This window comes from Podarcis melisellensis (assembly GCF_964234715.1).
Source record: "Podarcis melisellensis genome assembly, chromosome: 18".
Classification (NCBI taxonomy): domain Eukaryota; kingdom Metazoa; phylum Chordata; class Lepidosauria; order Squamata; family Lacertidae; genus Podarcis; species Podarcis melisellensis.
Genome location: NC_138536.1, coordinates 2,204,013 through 2,218,888, shown reverse-complemented (window position 1 = coordinate 2,218,888; position 14,876 = coordinate 2,204,013).

The window sequence follows — 14,876 nt, the reverse complement described above, 5'->3', positions numbered from 1 at the left end:
AAAGGGAAGCTGAGTGAAACCGGTTTCTGATTCTTGATCCCAGAGAAAGGGCTTTGAGGAACCAAAGACCCATCTGGCCATAGAATCAGAGTCTGAAGGTTCATGTGAGGTTCATCTGGTGCAACTTCTTGCAATGCTCGGACCTGCAACCTTGGCGTTATCGGTGCTCTAACCAGATGAGCTCTAACACCCTCTTATCCCGGACAAGAGATATGGGGAACCCCGGTGGCTTCGAACCTAGCAGTTTGAAAGCACACCAGCGCAAGTAGATAAACAGGTACCACTGCGGGGGGAAGGTAAATGGCGTTTCTGTGCGCTCTGGTTTCCGTTATGTGCCAGAAGCAGTTCAGTCCTGCTGGCCACATGACCCGGGAAGCTGTCTGTGGACAAACGCCGGCTCCCTCGGCCTGAAAGCGAGATGAGCGCTTCAACCCCATAGTCGCCTTTGCCTGGACTTAACCGTCCAGGGGTCCTTTACCTTTTACCTTCCTGTGACCCTAATTTGGGGACCCTGCATCAGCTCACACGCTCTCAAGTGACCCACCTCCCTCCGCTGCCCAGAATCCAACCATCTCAGCAGGCTGGGTTACGGGTATCAAAAACTCTCTTCGACCTACGGCAGGACAGTAAAGGCATGCACAATTTCCGAGCACAATTCAAAGTGTTGGTGCTGACCTTGAAAGCCCGAAATGGCCCAGTATCCCTGAAGGAGCGTCTCCACCCCCATCGTCCACCCCGGACACCTGGGTCCATCTCCCAAGGGCCTTCTGGCAGTTCCCTCCCTGCGAGAAGCGAGGTTACAGGGAACCAGGCAGAGGGCCTTCTCGGTGGTGGCGCCCGCCCTGTGGAATGCCCTCCCATCAGGTGTCAAGGAAATAAACAACTGACTTTCTCCGCCATGCTAAGCAGTTGGTCTCTTACCTCTCTCATCCTAATCTTGCCACTGTGGTCAATGCGACGGTCACCTCTAGGCTTGATTATTGTAACTCGCTCTACGTGGGGCTGCTCTTGGAACTGTTCCACCAAGGGCAGGGTTCTTTCCAGATTTGAAGACAATACGCACATCAGTGGACAAATAATAATAATTTATTATTTATACCCCACCCATCTGGCTGGGCTTCCCCAGCCACTCTGGGCGGCTTCAAAAAAAATATTAAAATACTGCAATACATCAAACACTAAAAGCTTCCCTAAACAGGGCTGCCTTCAGATGTCTTCTAAAAGTCTGGTAGTTGTTGTTCTCTTTGACATCTGGTGGGAGGGCGTTCCACAGGGCAGGTGCCACCACCGAGAAGGCCCTCTGCCTGGTTCCCTGTAACTTGGCTTCTCGCCTAAGGTTAACAGATAGCAGCAGGCATACAAAACGCAAATTATAGCATATCGGACAGAAGTCGCACACATTCTCCCCTTCAGCTGTCTGGAGCTCTAGGTAGAGCAGCGAGAGACCTCAGCTGACAGTCTCACAGCAACTGGTACCTTAACCTGTGGAGAAGCCATAGCTGTCAACTTACAGATTTGAAAACAAGGGACCAGCAGCCAAAATAAGGGATTTTCCGCCCACAGGTATGTTCAACTTCTGAGCCCCTCCGAGCCAAAGGCAGAAAGCCCAGCCAGCAGCCAAACGAAGCCTCATCAATAAGGGACAGCAGAGGGACATGGCGCTGGGATAAGGGACTGTCCTGCCAAATAAGGGACGCTTGACAGCTATGGGAGAGGCTCTGTGAACTCCTTCAACCTACAGCTTTTATAGCCAACTTTGATTGACTTGATTGACTGCACATGATTAGCAGGCGTCACTCATCATCAGCCCAGGACACCGGGTGTGACTCAACAGGAATGCAGAGCAGCTGAGAGTCCTCAACCCAGTTCAATGCACCTGGGTACCCTCCCCAGTAGCCAATCAGCACTTAGAACACAGGAAACTCCTGACACAGGTGTGTGGGAAACAAGTTATACCAGCATCAATCGGCAAACTTTAAACCAGGGATGTAAAGGGAAAGAGATATGTCATGGGTAGGGAAACAAAGGCCTGGGGGCCGGATCCGGCCCAATCGCCTTCTCAATCCGGCCCATGGACCGTTCGGGAATCAACGTGTTGTTATGTGAGTAGAATGTGTGCTTTTATTTAAAATCCATCTCTGGGTTATTTGTGGGGCATAGGAATTCGTTCATTCCCCCCCCCCTTCCGAAATATAGTCTGGCCCCCACAAGGTCTGAGGGACAGTGGACCGGCCCCCTGCTGAAAAAGTTTGCTGACCCTGATCTAAGTCCTGTAAATTACAATGGTCTTCTGCCTAATGGTGCCTAATGATCATCTTCCAAGGCAACTCCTCTATTCCAAACTCAAAAATGGAAAGCGTAATGCTGGTGGTCAACAAAAGAGGTTTGAAGACTCTCTCAAGGCAAATCTTTAAAAATGCAGTATAAACACCGGCGACTGGGAAACACTGGCCTGCGAGCGCTCCAGTTGGAGAACAGCCTTGACCAAAGGTGTCGTGGGCTTTGGAGACACTCGAACTCAGGACGCAAGGGAGAAATGTGCCAAGAGGAAGGGACGCTTGGGAAATCCTCACCGGGATCAACTCCCACCCGGAAACCTATGTCCCCACTGTGGAAGGACGTGTGGGTCCAGAATTGGCCTCCACAGTCACTTACGGACTCACGTGTTTATGGAAGACAATCTTACTCGGCTACGAGGGATCACCAAAGAAACAGAAGAAGAGGAAAAAGAGGAGGAGGAAGAGGAGGAAGAGGAAGGGAAGAAGAGGAAGAAAAAGAAGAGGAGGAAGAAGAGGAAGAAGGGGAGGAAGAAGAAGAGGAAGGGGAAGAAGGGGAAGAGGAAGAAGGGGAAGAAAAAGAAGAAGAAGAGGAGGAGGAGGAGGAGGAAGAAGAAGAAGAGGAAGACGACGTTCTCCCAACCCCCACCCACCCCCCGCCTTGAAAGAGGTGCTGATGTGCTTCTTCAACTCCAGATTTCCCAAGGCGTCTCTGAACACCCAGGACAATTGTTGCCAGGTTGGCTGAAGATTGAAGGGTCCGTGTGGTTATCTGCAATTACAACGGGCAGGAAAATAACACAGTGCGGCTGGGAGAAGGGGGGGGGAGTCGCCGCCTCCCACCTCGTGCGAAGGGTACAGGGGGCGGGTTCGGAACCAGAGGGCACCCAAATAGCTCTGACGCGGCCAGTGTCAGATTCATATATGAGCTAAAGAAGCTATAGCTTTGAGTATCCCTCTCTGCTTTTTGGGGACAGAATCCCCACACTCCAAAAAATTCTCCTCTCATGGGTTTGAGTCCTAACCTCCAGGAGAAAACAAGCTTGCTCCATCTTCCATGGGATTTGTTGTTTAGTCGTGTCCGCCTCTTCGTGACCCCCTGAACCAGAGCACGCCAGGCCCTCCTGTCTTCCACTGCCTCCCGCAGTTTGGTCAAACTCATGCTGGTCCCACCATCTCGTCCTCCGTCGTCCCCTTCTCCTTCTGCCCTCCATCTCTCCCAACATCAGGGTCTTTTCCAGGGAGTCTTCTCTTCTCCTGAGGTGGCCAAAGTCTTGGAGCCTCAGCTTCAGGATCTGTCCTTCCAGTGAGCACTCAGGGCTGATTTCCTTCCGAATGGAGAGGTTTGATCTTCTTGCAGTCCATGGGACTGGTAGCTTCAAGAACACTGTCCCACCAGGAAGGAAAGGGGGATGGAGGCCAGGGCTGCCTGCGGGACCCCTGACCATCATTCAACGCACCCCAGGGTGCCACAAGACACCGGTTGAAAACCACTACTTTAACAGATCAAGATCCCCACTGCTCTGCCAGCGAAGGCCAACCGAAAGCTTGCAGATCCTTCTGTCTGCCCGCTGCAGCTCTTTTTCCAGAACACACCTACCTTCCCCCTCTACAACCAGACACGATCTCCTTACCCTCTTATTCATTCAAATATAAACAGGGAGGGAGGGAGAGGGGGGGGAGTGAAGGAAACGGCTCCCAGGAACCAACCATTTACAGTTCGCTCTTACACCCCCACAGAGATGCAACCTCTTGAAGACTTTTGGCCACCCACATGCCAAGGGAACGGCTACAAGTTTGGTCTAGGTCCATTCCAATGCAATGTGCTTTTCGCTTTGATTTTTTCAATATATATATAATCTGCCCTGCTTCTCCTTTTTTTAAAAAAAGGAAGGAAAGAAACCCGTTCTACGAAAGACACAAATTAGCTAGAATCGTCAAATCGGTGTCGCTTTCGAGAAAATTGCACCAGGTTCTGTTCCTGCAAGGTTTTGTTTTTTTCTTTCCAGCTCTGCTTTTCTCGGGGTTCAACAGAACCGAAGCTGCCGTCAGCAGGGTTGTCTGGGACTTTTCAAGGATGCCAACGCGAGTTGACCGGCGATTGAGGCTGACCGCAAGATCTGGGAGCTTCTGGTCGGGATAAGGTCGCCCAGGACAGGGATTTTGCCGTGGTTCCGTCCAGTGGCATGGAGTTCCCAAGATCCACTGGGGCGGCCGGGCAGAGTGGGGAGAGTGCTGTGAAATGGCAGCTGTGTTATGACATGGCAGCTAAGACCTGGTGGATGGTAAGTAAAGGCAGCGTGGTGCGGTCAAATTACCTGCAAGGCTTAAAAGAATCTGTTTTCTGCCTTAGTCTGAAATATTCGTGGACAGGCTTAAACCTGTTGGAGTTTCGGGATTTCTTTCCAAGTCCACCTACAATTAACAATATCTATGTTTCCACTTTCTGTCTTGGAAGATTTGAAGATGAAGGGGCAATTAATAGGGGGAGGTTAATTCTTACGGCAGGTCCTTAGTTTTGAAAGCCATAACACCGTGAATCAGCTCGCAAAATTTGGCAAATTGTCTCCAGCGAATTTCCTTTTTTAAAAAAATTAATTAAATTTCCAAAAAATCCAATATATTGTCAACTTCCCATTCCCATTTCCCATGATGTTTTTCCTAATATCCCCATTTTCTGCACCCCAACTTTCTTCTTTTTAACATAGTCGTAACACAATGATCTTTTAATTATTTCCGTAGTTCGAAACCCGCTCTCGTATTTTTCATGCTGTAGTGTTCCTTCAAATAATCCGAAAACGGCTTTCATTATTCCAAAAGAAAAGAAAAAAATAATCATCATCAGATTCTCTTATTTTAGCTGTTAGCTTTCCTGAATTTCCAGGTAATTCCCACTCAGAGTAAACCCACTGAAATGAATGGACCCAAATTAGTTCAGCGACACCCCCACAATGGCTCTACTCTAATCCTTTGGCCCTGATCTGAAATGAGTTCAATCGCATGGCAATGCCAGGGCAAGGAAATCGCATTCCGTTCGTTTGAAGGGGACTTTTGTATACAATGTTTGTGCGTGTGTTTTGATAAGAAAACCTGTTTTCAGATTCGCGGCCCCCATAGCACGTTTAGATGGAGAATTCCCCTTCCCAACCCCCGGGTTTGAATCCGATTTGCAACTTTAAGAACAAACACAAAAGCAATTTATAATGCAGGTTTCGTTGGAAAGATGGAGAAGAGGTGTGTTTATTTTTGTCATTTGGAAAAACAAAATAAATGGGTGGTGTGATGGTTGTAATCTGGAGTGGATCTGTAGTAATTGTTGTTGTTTAGTCGTTTAGTCGCGTCCGACTCTTCGTGACCCCCTGGACCAGAGCATGCCAGAGCATGCCAGAGCATGCCATTCTGTCTTCCACTGCCTTCCGCAGTTTGGTCAGACTCATGTTTGTAGCTTCGAAGACACTGTCCCACCATCTCGTCCTCTGTCGTCCCCTTCTCCTTGTGCCCTCCATCTTTCCCAACATCAGGGTCTTTTCCAGGGAGTCTTCTCTTCTCATGAGGTGGCCAAAGTCTTGGAGCCTCAGCTTCAGGATCTGTCCTTCCAGTGAGCACTCAGGGCTGATTTCCTTCAGAATGGAGAGGTTGGATCTTCTTGCAGTCCATGGGACTCTCCAGAGTCTCCTCCAGCACCAGAATTCAAAAGCATCAATTCTTCAGCGATCTGCCTTCTTTATGGTCCAGCTCTCACTTCCATGTAGTAATACTCAGGTTTAAACAGACAGGGGTGTAAACAGAGGATGGAGAGATGCAATCGTTTTAGAGAGTCGAAAGTGGTTGTAGATGGTATTTTTACAGCTTTTTCCGCCTCTCTTGTTTGACAATGCTTACACCTCTGGTTACTTTGCCAACAAAGGTTCGTATAGTTAAAGCTCTGGTTTTCCCAGTAGTGATGTATGGAAGTGTGAGCTGGACCATCAAGAAGGCTGATCTCCAAAGAATGGATGCTTTTGAATTCTGGTGCTGGAGGAGACTCTTGAGAGTCCCATGGACTGCAAGAAGCTCCAACCTCTCCATTCTGAAGGAAATCAGCCCTGAGTGCTCACTGGAAGGACAGATCCTGAAGCTGAGGCTCCAAGACTTTGGCCACCTCAGGAGAAGAGAAGACTCCCTGGAAAAGACCCTGATGTTGGGAAAGATGGAGGGCGCAAGGAGAAGGGGACGATGGAGGACGAGATGGTGGGACAGTGTTCTCGAAGCTACCAGCATGAGTCTGACCAAACTGCGGGAGGCAGTGGAAGACAGGAGGGCCTGGCGTGCTCTGGTCCAGGGGTTCACGAAGAGTCGGACACGACTAAACGACTAAACACCACCACCACCTCTGGTTCAACAGGTTCAGGTGGTTTTGGGGAAGGCCACGAAAACTTACCGAACCTGTTTTGCCCGAGCTGAGAACTGTATATAAGCACCAAATGCAACCAGCCCTCTCGCAAAAGGCGAAGTAACCACCTCACTGTTGTCTGACCCGAGAGCCAAAACCTCACGAGGTAGACTTGATCGGAGATGGAGGCTAGACATTGCCACTTTTAAGAGGGAAGTCTGGGCTCGGTTGGTGAAGCAAGTTAACTGCTGCGAATCTTCCTTGGGCTCCTTCGGGTTGGGGGGGGTGATAGAAACAAAGGCAACCTCCTTCTGCCACAAAAGCAAACAATTTGCTAGGAGCGGGGAGGTTGGTGTGTTCTAATTGCCAGTTTGGATCACGGATACGCAGGAGAAGTCTCCCTGGGTGGCCCTGTTCACCGAGGCCGCGGCGAAAACAAAGCGCTGCATGGGATAAAAGGACCGATTCATAGAATCGGGAGGGAACACAAGGTTCATTTGTAGTCCAGCTTCCTGCAGTGCAGGAATCTGAACCCGCAACCCTGAGATTAACATGTCTGCTGCTCTAACAACTGAGCTACCCCAGCTGGGTTGATCAAATACAGTGTTACCTTGTTTCTCAAACGCCTTGGTTCCCAAACACAGAAAACCTGGAAGTAAGTGTTCCGGTTTTCAAACCTTTTTCTGGAAGCTGAACGTCCGACATGGCTTTCGGCTATTGTTTCCAGGGTGCCTGCGGCAATCAGAAACTGCGCCTCGGTTTCCAAACGTTTCGGAAGTGAAACGGACTTCCTGAACGGATTAAGTTTGGCACTTTTGTTTTTGCTATTTATTTCGTGTTTTTGAGGCTTTTTCAGTTCATTTGTTTCTATGACAGTGTGGAACCCAGTTCAGCTGTTGATTGAGTGAGTGAGTGAGTGAGTGAGTGAGTGACTGCGGAAAGGTATAAAAGCCCCCCATCTGGATGGTCAAGTCCAGTCAAAGTCAACTATGGGGTTGCGGCGCTCATCTTGCTTTCAGGCCGAGGGAGCCACGTTTGTCCGCAGACAGCTTTCTGGGTCGTGTGGCCAGCAGGACTAAGCTGCTTCTAGTGCATGACAGAAACCAGAGCGCATGGAAATGCCATTTACCTTCCCGCCGCAGTGGTACCTATTTATCTACTTGCGCTGGCGTGCTTTCAAACTGCTAGGTTGGCAGGAGCAGGGACCGAGCAACGGGAGCTCAGCCCGTCATTGCGGGGATTCGAACCGCCGACCTTCTGATCAGCAAGCCCAAGAGGCTCAATGGTTTAGACCACAGTGCCACCTGTGTCTCTGAGTTGAACATGTCAGCCTAGATAGGTTGGTTGGTTAGAGCATGGTGCTGAGAACACCATGGTTGCAGCTTTGATCCCCGTATGGGACAACTGAATATTCCTGGATGAATCTCAGGGTCCTTTCTGATTCCATGATCTCTATGAGCATTCTATGATCTCCAGAGCATTTGATTTGGTGACCTTAGATGGCCCTGATGGTGCTGAGCATTTCGGTTGTTTATTAAGAGCATTGAAATGGACCTTCTTCTCTGCAGAGGATTGAAGATGGAAGTCCAGAGGCTGGGGAATTTGAGTTCCGGAAAAGGATAAATGGATCCGACCGAAACGAAAGAACACCACTCAGACTCTTGATAAATAAAACAGCGCAATGGCGAGACCAAAGGTCTACCGGCCTGCCTCTGGGAGTGAACAGCTAAAGACTTCTGGGAAACACCCGGGCTCTGAGCTGTGTGGGAATGTTCAGGGAGGTGGGAGAGGATATATTGTTTATTAATATCCTTCCTAACTTGGGCTAGCAAGTTCCTTTACTTAGCAAAGATTTACATTCCCCTTTGACATGCACAGCAGATAGCTGGTTGCAGGCTTGTGTGAGCCGCTTAATATTGGATTCCTGGTACGTCCCCTTATCTCCCCATTAAAAAGAATAGACACGACACAATCTTGTGTAAAGTATATAAAAGAGGTTTACTCACACATTCAGTTCACAGATGGATCCCTGAAGGCAGACTTAGTTACAAATATGTACATGTGGATCTACCCCATATGGGGGAATACATTCCCCTTTTACATGCACGGCAGACGGCTGGTCGCAGGCTCGTGTGAGCCTCTCACTATTGTACAATTCAGTCTGTCTCAGATTGAATTGTACTTTTCTGGTACATTCCCTTGATCCCTCTTAAAAGAATAAAGACGCCACAATCTTCTTCAAAGTCAATTCAGTATTTTAATGTTTTTTTGGAAGCCGCCCGGAGTGGCTGGGGAAGCCCAGCAAGATGGGTGGGGTATAAATAATAAATTATTATTATTATTATTATTATTATTATTATTATTATTATTATTATTTATTATTAAAAGAACTTTACTTACATCAGTTCACAGTTGGATTCCTGAAGGCAGACTTAGTTCTAGATATGTACATGTGGATCTACTCTATATGGGAGATTTGAACCAGTGCTTCTGCTAGCTGAGAGCTAGCAGAGCGGTCCTAGCTAAAAGCTGGTCAAACGAAGAAGGAAGTCAAAAAGAGGGAGGTGTGCTGCGTGACTCGTCCTTTTGTTACCTGGGCAGGTAAGGCCACGGCCACCTCTAGTCACATGCAAAGGAAGGATGCTCCAGCCAGGAGAAAACAGAAAGTTTCGGCTTGCTGGACCAAACATTCCCCAGCCTGGCCACTCTAGGAAAACAAGGAATGTCGTAATTGACTGCTCTCAGTGGATTACATCCCAGAAGCTGTTCTCACCACGCTCCTAGAAGCTGGCATTTCAGAGACAACCGATTGCTTTATGATACACAGAATATACCCATCGATAGCAAGTACAGCGGTTAGGATTTTTGTTATAGCCCTAAAATTTCAGGCGGGAGAGGTCCCTAAGGAGCGGAAATGGCAACTTAAACAGATAGAATATGCAGAGGTAGCAGGCCTAACTAGCAGAATAAGAGACCAAGGAAATCGTCTCTGGCCAGGAATGGGGAAACCCAACCAGATGGGTGGGGTATAAATAATACCGTATTTTTCGCTCTATAAGACACGCCAGACCACAAGACGCACCTAGTTTTTGGAGGAGGAAAACAAGAAAAAATATATTCTGAATCTCAGGAGCCAGAACAGCAAGAGGGATCTCTGCGCAGTGAAAGCAGCAATCCCTCTTGCTGTTCTGGCTTCTGGGATAGCTGCGCAGCCTGCATTCGCTCAATAAGACGCACACACATCTCCCCTTACTTTTTAGGAGGGGAAAAGTGATCCTTATAGGGCAAAAAATACGGTAAATTATCATTATATTATTATTTATTGCCCTCCACCCACCCACTCATCCAGGGAGTACTGAATGCCTGTATTTAATGCTGTACAGTGGTACCTCGGGTTACATACGCTTCAGGTTACAGACTCCGCTAACCCAGAAATAGTACCTCGGGTTAAGAACTTTGCTTCAGGATGAGAACAGAAATCGTGCGGCGGCAGCGGGAGGCCCCATTAGCTAAAGTGGTGCTTCAGGTTAAGAACAGTTTCAGGTTAAGAACGGACCTCCGGAACGAATTAATTACTTAACCCGAGCTACCACTGTATTGTTTTTAGCACTCGATTGGGAGCCGCCTAGAGTGACTGGGGAAACTCAGCCAGATGGGCGAGGTATAAATAATAACAATAATTTATTGGAACTGATGGGTCGTTGTTCGGAGCCTCTTATAGCTGCCTCCTCCGATCTGCCTCCTAGGAGCTCTTTCGCCCCACAGTTTGCATTCAAGCCTCCCTTCCCTTTTGCAGAACCCAGCTGTTAGCAATTCAGGTTTGCCCCCGGGGCCAGCAGAGCAATTGAGGTCAGCAAGTCACTCATTTAATTTTCCGAGGACTCCATCTCGGTGCGGAAGTGGAAAAGGGGCTTCTGGGGTTTTAAACGGGACGGCTCGGCTGCCTGTTGCCAGACTCTTTGCTCTCTTTGGGGGGGGGTGTTCTCCGAATTGGCAACATCTGTCCTCCCAGCTGTTGAAGCAGCCGTCACCTGCTAGCTGTGTTAACGGAGAAATCTGAGGGCTCCCTTGGACAAAAAACAAGGACACCAGCCAGGAATACCTGAGCAAAACAGCCGCCAGTAGGCGTGGTCTTTACTGAAGACGGTCGCGACAGGACTGCCACCTGCCACCAGGTGGAACAAGATGGAAGCCCCAAACAAAAGAAGACCCCAACTTTTATTAGCTACTAATCCCCCAACCTCTTGAGAGTCCCATGGACTGCAAGAAGATCAAACGTATCCATTCTTAAGGAAATCACCCCTGAGTGCTCACTGGAAGGACAGATCCTGAAGCTGAGGCTCCAAGACTTTGGCCACCTCATGAGAAGAGAAGACTCCCTGGAAAAGACCCTGATGTTGGGAAAGATGGAGGGCACAAGGAGAAGGGGACGACAGAGGACGAGATGGTGGGACAGTGTTCTCGAAGCGGCCAACATGAGTCTGACCAAACTGCGGGAGGCAGTGGAAGACAGGAGGGCCTGGCGTGCTCTGGTCCAGGGGGTCACGAAGAGGCGGACACAACTAAACGACTAAAGAACAACAACATTAATAGTGAAATGCTTATCAAACTTTAGCTTAAAATGATTAGCTTATGTTTAATTCATTACAAACTTAATAATGCAAACTCATTGGGATTTGGCAATGACAAAAGTTCCTACAGAAGCACAATTTACAAAGACTAGTCTCTTGCTATAACATGAAATAATAATAGGTGTAAATATATGGTGCAAACTACTAATAATTATAAAATGGGGGGGCTCTTTCCCTGAAAGTTTGATATTGGGGAGGGGGAGCGCACTGGATCACTTTAGCCACTAGGTGGCGGTACAGCAGCATATAAGTCTGAGCTTGGAAACGAAGCTGTTGTTTGTTGGAACTCTAATTCCCAGCAGCCCTAGCAGTCAGCAAGGGCTGATGGGAGTTGTAGTCGAGAACTCCCTGTCCCTCTGTTAGGCGGTGTTGCAAATTAGGGGTGTGCAAGGACACATAGAGAGACTCGGGTAGCGCTGTGGGTTAAACCACAGAGCCTAGGACTTGCTGATCAGAAGGTTCAGTCATGACCGACTCTGGGGTTGCGGCGCTCATCTCGCTTTACTGGCCGAGGGAGCCGGCGTACAGCTTCCAGGTCATGTGGCCAGCAGGACTAAGCTGCTTCTGGCGAACCAGAGCAGTGCACGGAAATGCCGTTTATCTTCCCGCCAGAGCGGTACCTATTTATCTACTTGCACTTGGACGTGCTTTCAAACTGCTAGGTTGGCAGGAGCAGGGACTGAGCAACGGGAGCTCACCCCGTCATTGCGGGGATTCGAACCACCAACCTTCTGATCGGCAAGCCCTAGGCTCTGTGGTTTAACCCACAGCGCCCCCTGCGCCCCCTTGAGATACCTATGAGGTCCATAAATTACCATATAGCATAGATTCAACACAAAAGCCAGCAATCATTTGTTGTTGACAAAGAACAGCTGGACATGTTGTTGTTGTTTAGTCATTTAGTTGTGTCCGCCTCTTGGTGACCCCCTGAACCAGAGCACGCCAGGCCCTCCTGTCTTCCACTGCCTCCCCCAATTTGGTCAAACTTATTTTAGTTGCTTCGAGAACACTGTCCCACCATCTCGTCCTCTGTCGTCCCCTTCTCCTTGTGTCCTCCATGTTTCCCAACATCAGGGTCTTTTCTAGGGAGTCTTCTCTTCTCCTGAGGTGGCCAAAGTCTTGGAGCCTCAGCTTCAGGATCTGTCCTTCCAGTGAGCTCTCCGGGCCGATTTCCTTCCAAATGGAGAGGTTTGATCTTCTTGCAGTCCATGGGACTCTCAAGCACCATATAAAGGACATATAAAGGGCCCCATTACCTTCAGTAGCTTAGGGCCTCATCAAACCTAAATCTGGCCCTGGGTACAACAACAACAACAGGACATTCATATTTCCATCAGACAAAAGTTGGGAGTTTTGTTCTTTCTCTTTGCTCCCAGCGATGGCCACATGGGATATGATCTCATCCTGGCCCTGAGAGACACCTTCTCCAACCACAGAGTCGGAGGAGGAGAAGAAGAGTTTGGATTTGATATCCCGCCTTTCACTCCCTTTAAGGAGTCTCAAAGCAGCTAACATTCTCCTTTCCCTTCCTCCCCCACAACAAACACTCTGTGAGGTGAGTGGGGCTGAGAGACTTCAGAGAAGTGTGACTGGCCCAAGGTCACCCAGCAGCTGCAGGTGGAGGAGCGGAGACGCAAACCCGGTTCCCCAGATTACGAGACTACCGCTCTTAACCACTACACCACACTGGGGGCATTTGCCAGCATGTTCCCGGGTCATTTGGTCTGGGCCCAGCAAGATTTCCTGGTGGAGCACGTTACCTGTGAGCCAATAGCTCTGGGTGTGGAACAGAAAGGGAAGGAAGGAATACCAGCCAGCAGAGGGCAGGCAGGGAAGGAGTTGAGACACGAGACCAAAAGGCGTTGGCTGGGTCTTGGAGGAATCAAAAATCGTCAAGTTTTGATCTTGCTTTTAAATAGTTGGCACAGGCCGCAAGCTGTGTTCATTGAACTGACCTGCCCCCTTTGCAAAGGAAACAGAGGCGCCGATGGAAGACAAGGGAGGTATCTTAGCACAGAGGTGGGGGACATTGGTGCCCCCCCAAATACTGCTGGACTTCGAATCATAGATTTGGAAGGGACCTAGGCGGGGTCATCTGGCTGAACCCCATGCAATGCTGGATTATCCAGCTGTCCCATATGGGCGTCGAACTTGCAACCGTGGCATGCTCTGGTTATCTCCTGCTTGGACTACTGCCATGCGCTCTACGTGGGGCTGCCTTTGAAGGTGACTTGGAAGGAAGGAAGGAAGGAGAGAGAGGGAGAGAGAAAAGAAAGAGAGAGAAAAAGAAAGAAAGAAGAGGGAGGGAGGGAGGGAGGGAGAAAAGGAAGGAAGGAAGGAAGGAAGGAAGGAAGGAAGGAAGGAAGGAAGGAAAGAGGGGGGGAGAGAGAAAGAAAGAGAGAGAAAGAGAGAAAGAGAGAAAGAGAGAAAGAGAGAGAGAGAGAGAAAGAAAGAAAGAAAGAAAGAAAGAAAGAAAGAAAGAAAGAAAGAAAGAAAGAAAGAAGAGAGAGGGAGGGAGGGAAGGAAGGGAGGAAGAAAAGAGAGAGGGGAGAGAGAGAGAGAGAGAGAGAGAGAGAGAGAGAGAGAGAGAGAGAGAGAGAGAGAAAGAAAGAAAGAAAGAAAGAAAGAAAGAAAGAAAGAAAGAAAGAAAGAAAGAAAGAAAGAAGAGAGAGGGAGGGAGGGAGGGAAGGAAGGGAGGAAGAAAAGAGAGAGGAGAGAGAGAGAGAGAGAGAGAGAGAGAGAGAGAGAGAGAGAGAGAGAGAGAGAGAGAGAGAGAGAGAGAGAGAAAGAAAGAAAGAAAGAAAGAAAGAAAGAAAGAAAGAAAGAAAGAAAGAAAGAAAGCGAGCGTGCCTATCGCCCACCCCCATTCCACATCCTCCTTTCAAAGGACCTAGGGAGATTAGTTGTCCAAAATTGATTGGCGGCCCCTTTGCGTTTCTCTCTCTCTCTCTCTCCACCCCCCACGCCACGCACTTCTCTCCCTCCCACAAGTGAAAAGAGGGCTTTGGAAAAGGGACAGCGCCAATTGGGAGAACTGGGGGTGGGATGGCCGAGGCGGAGTTGCAAAGGGGGGGGGGGAGAGAGAGAGAGAGAGCAGGCAAGTCCGCCTCCTTAATGACCAACAGCTGTTGCAAACCTTTAATCCGTGCAGAGTTTGGGAACAAGCTGTCCCTGCGATTATATAAACCGCCTCGGCTGTGTTTGTTTAATTCGGTTTGTGTGTGTGTGCGCGCGCTCGTGTTTTTGGCTGGGTTTTTTTTTTGCAAGCGCACGGCCAATGGCGATGGGGGGAGTGGGTCTGAAAGGGACAGGAGCAGTGACCACCCCCTTCCCCCCCTCTCTCCTCCCTTCTCCTCCTCCTCCGCTAGTTGGCTTCTAACCTCCAAACGCTACGCACCAAAGGGTTTTTCTGCAGAAAACCTTGGCGCTTCGGTGGAAAAACCAACCCTCCCCAGACGGGGGGGGCGGTTTTCTGCTTGCTTCTTCCCCCAGATTGCAACATTTCCTGCTGGGGACACGTCCAGATGCTAACACACACACACACACACACACACACACGACACAAGCCATTTCAGGTCCCCTCCAGGGCATCGTCCC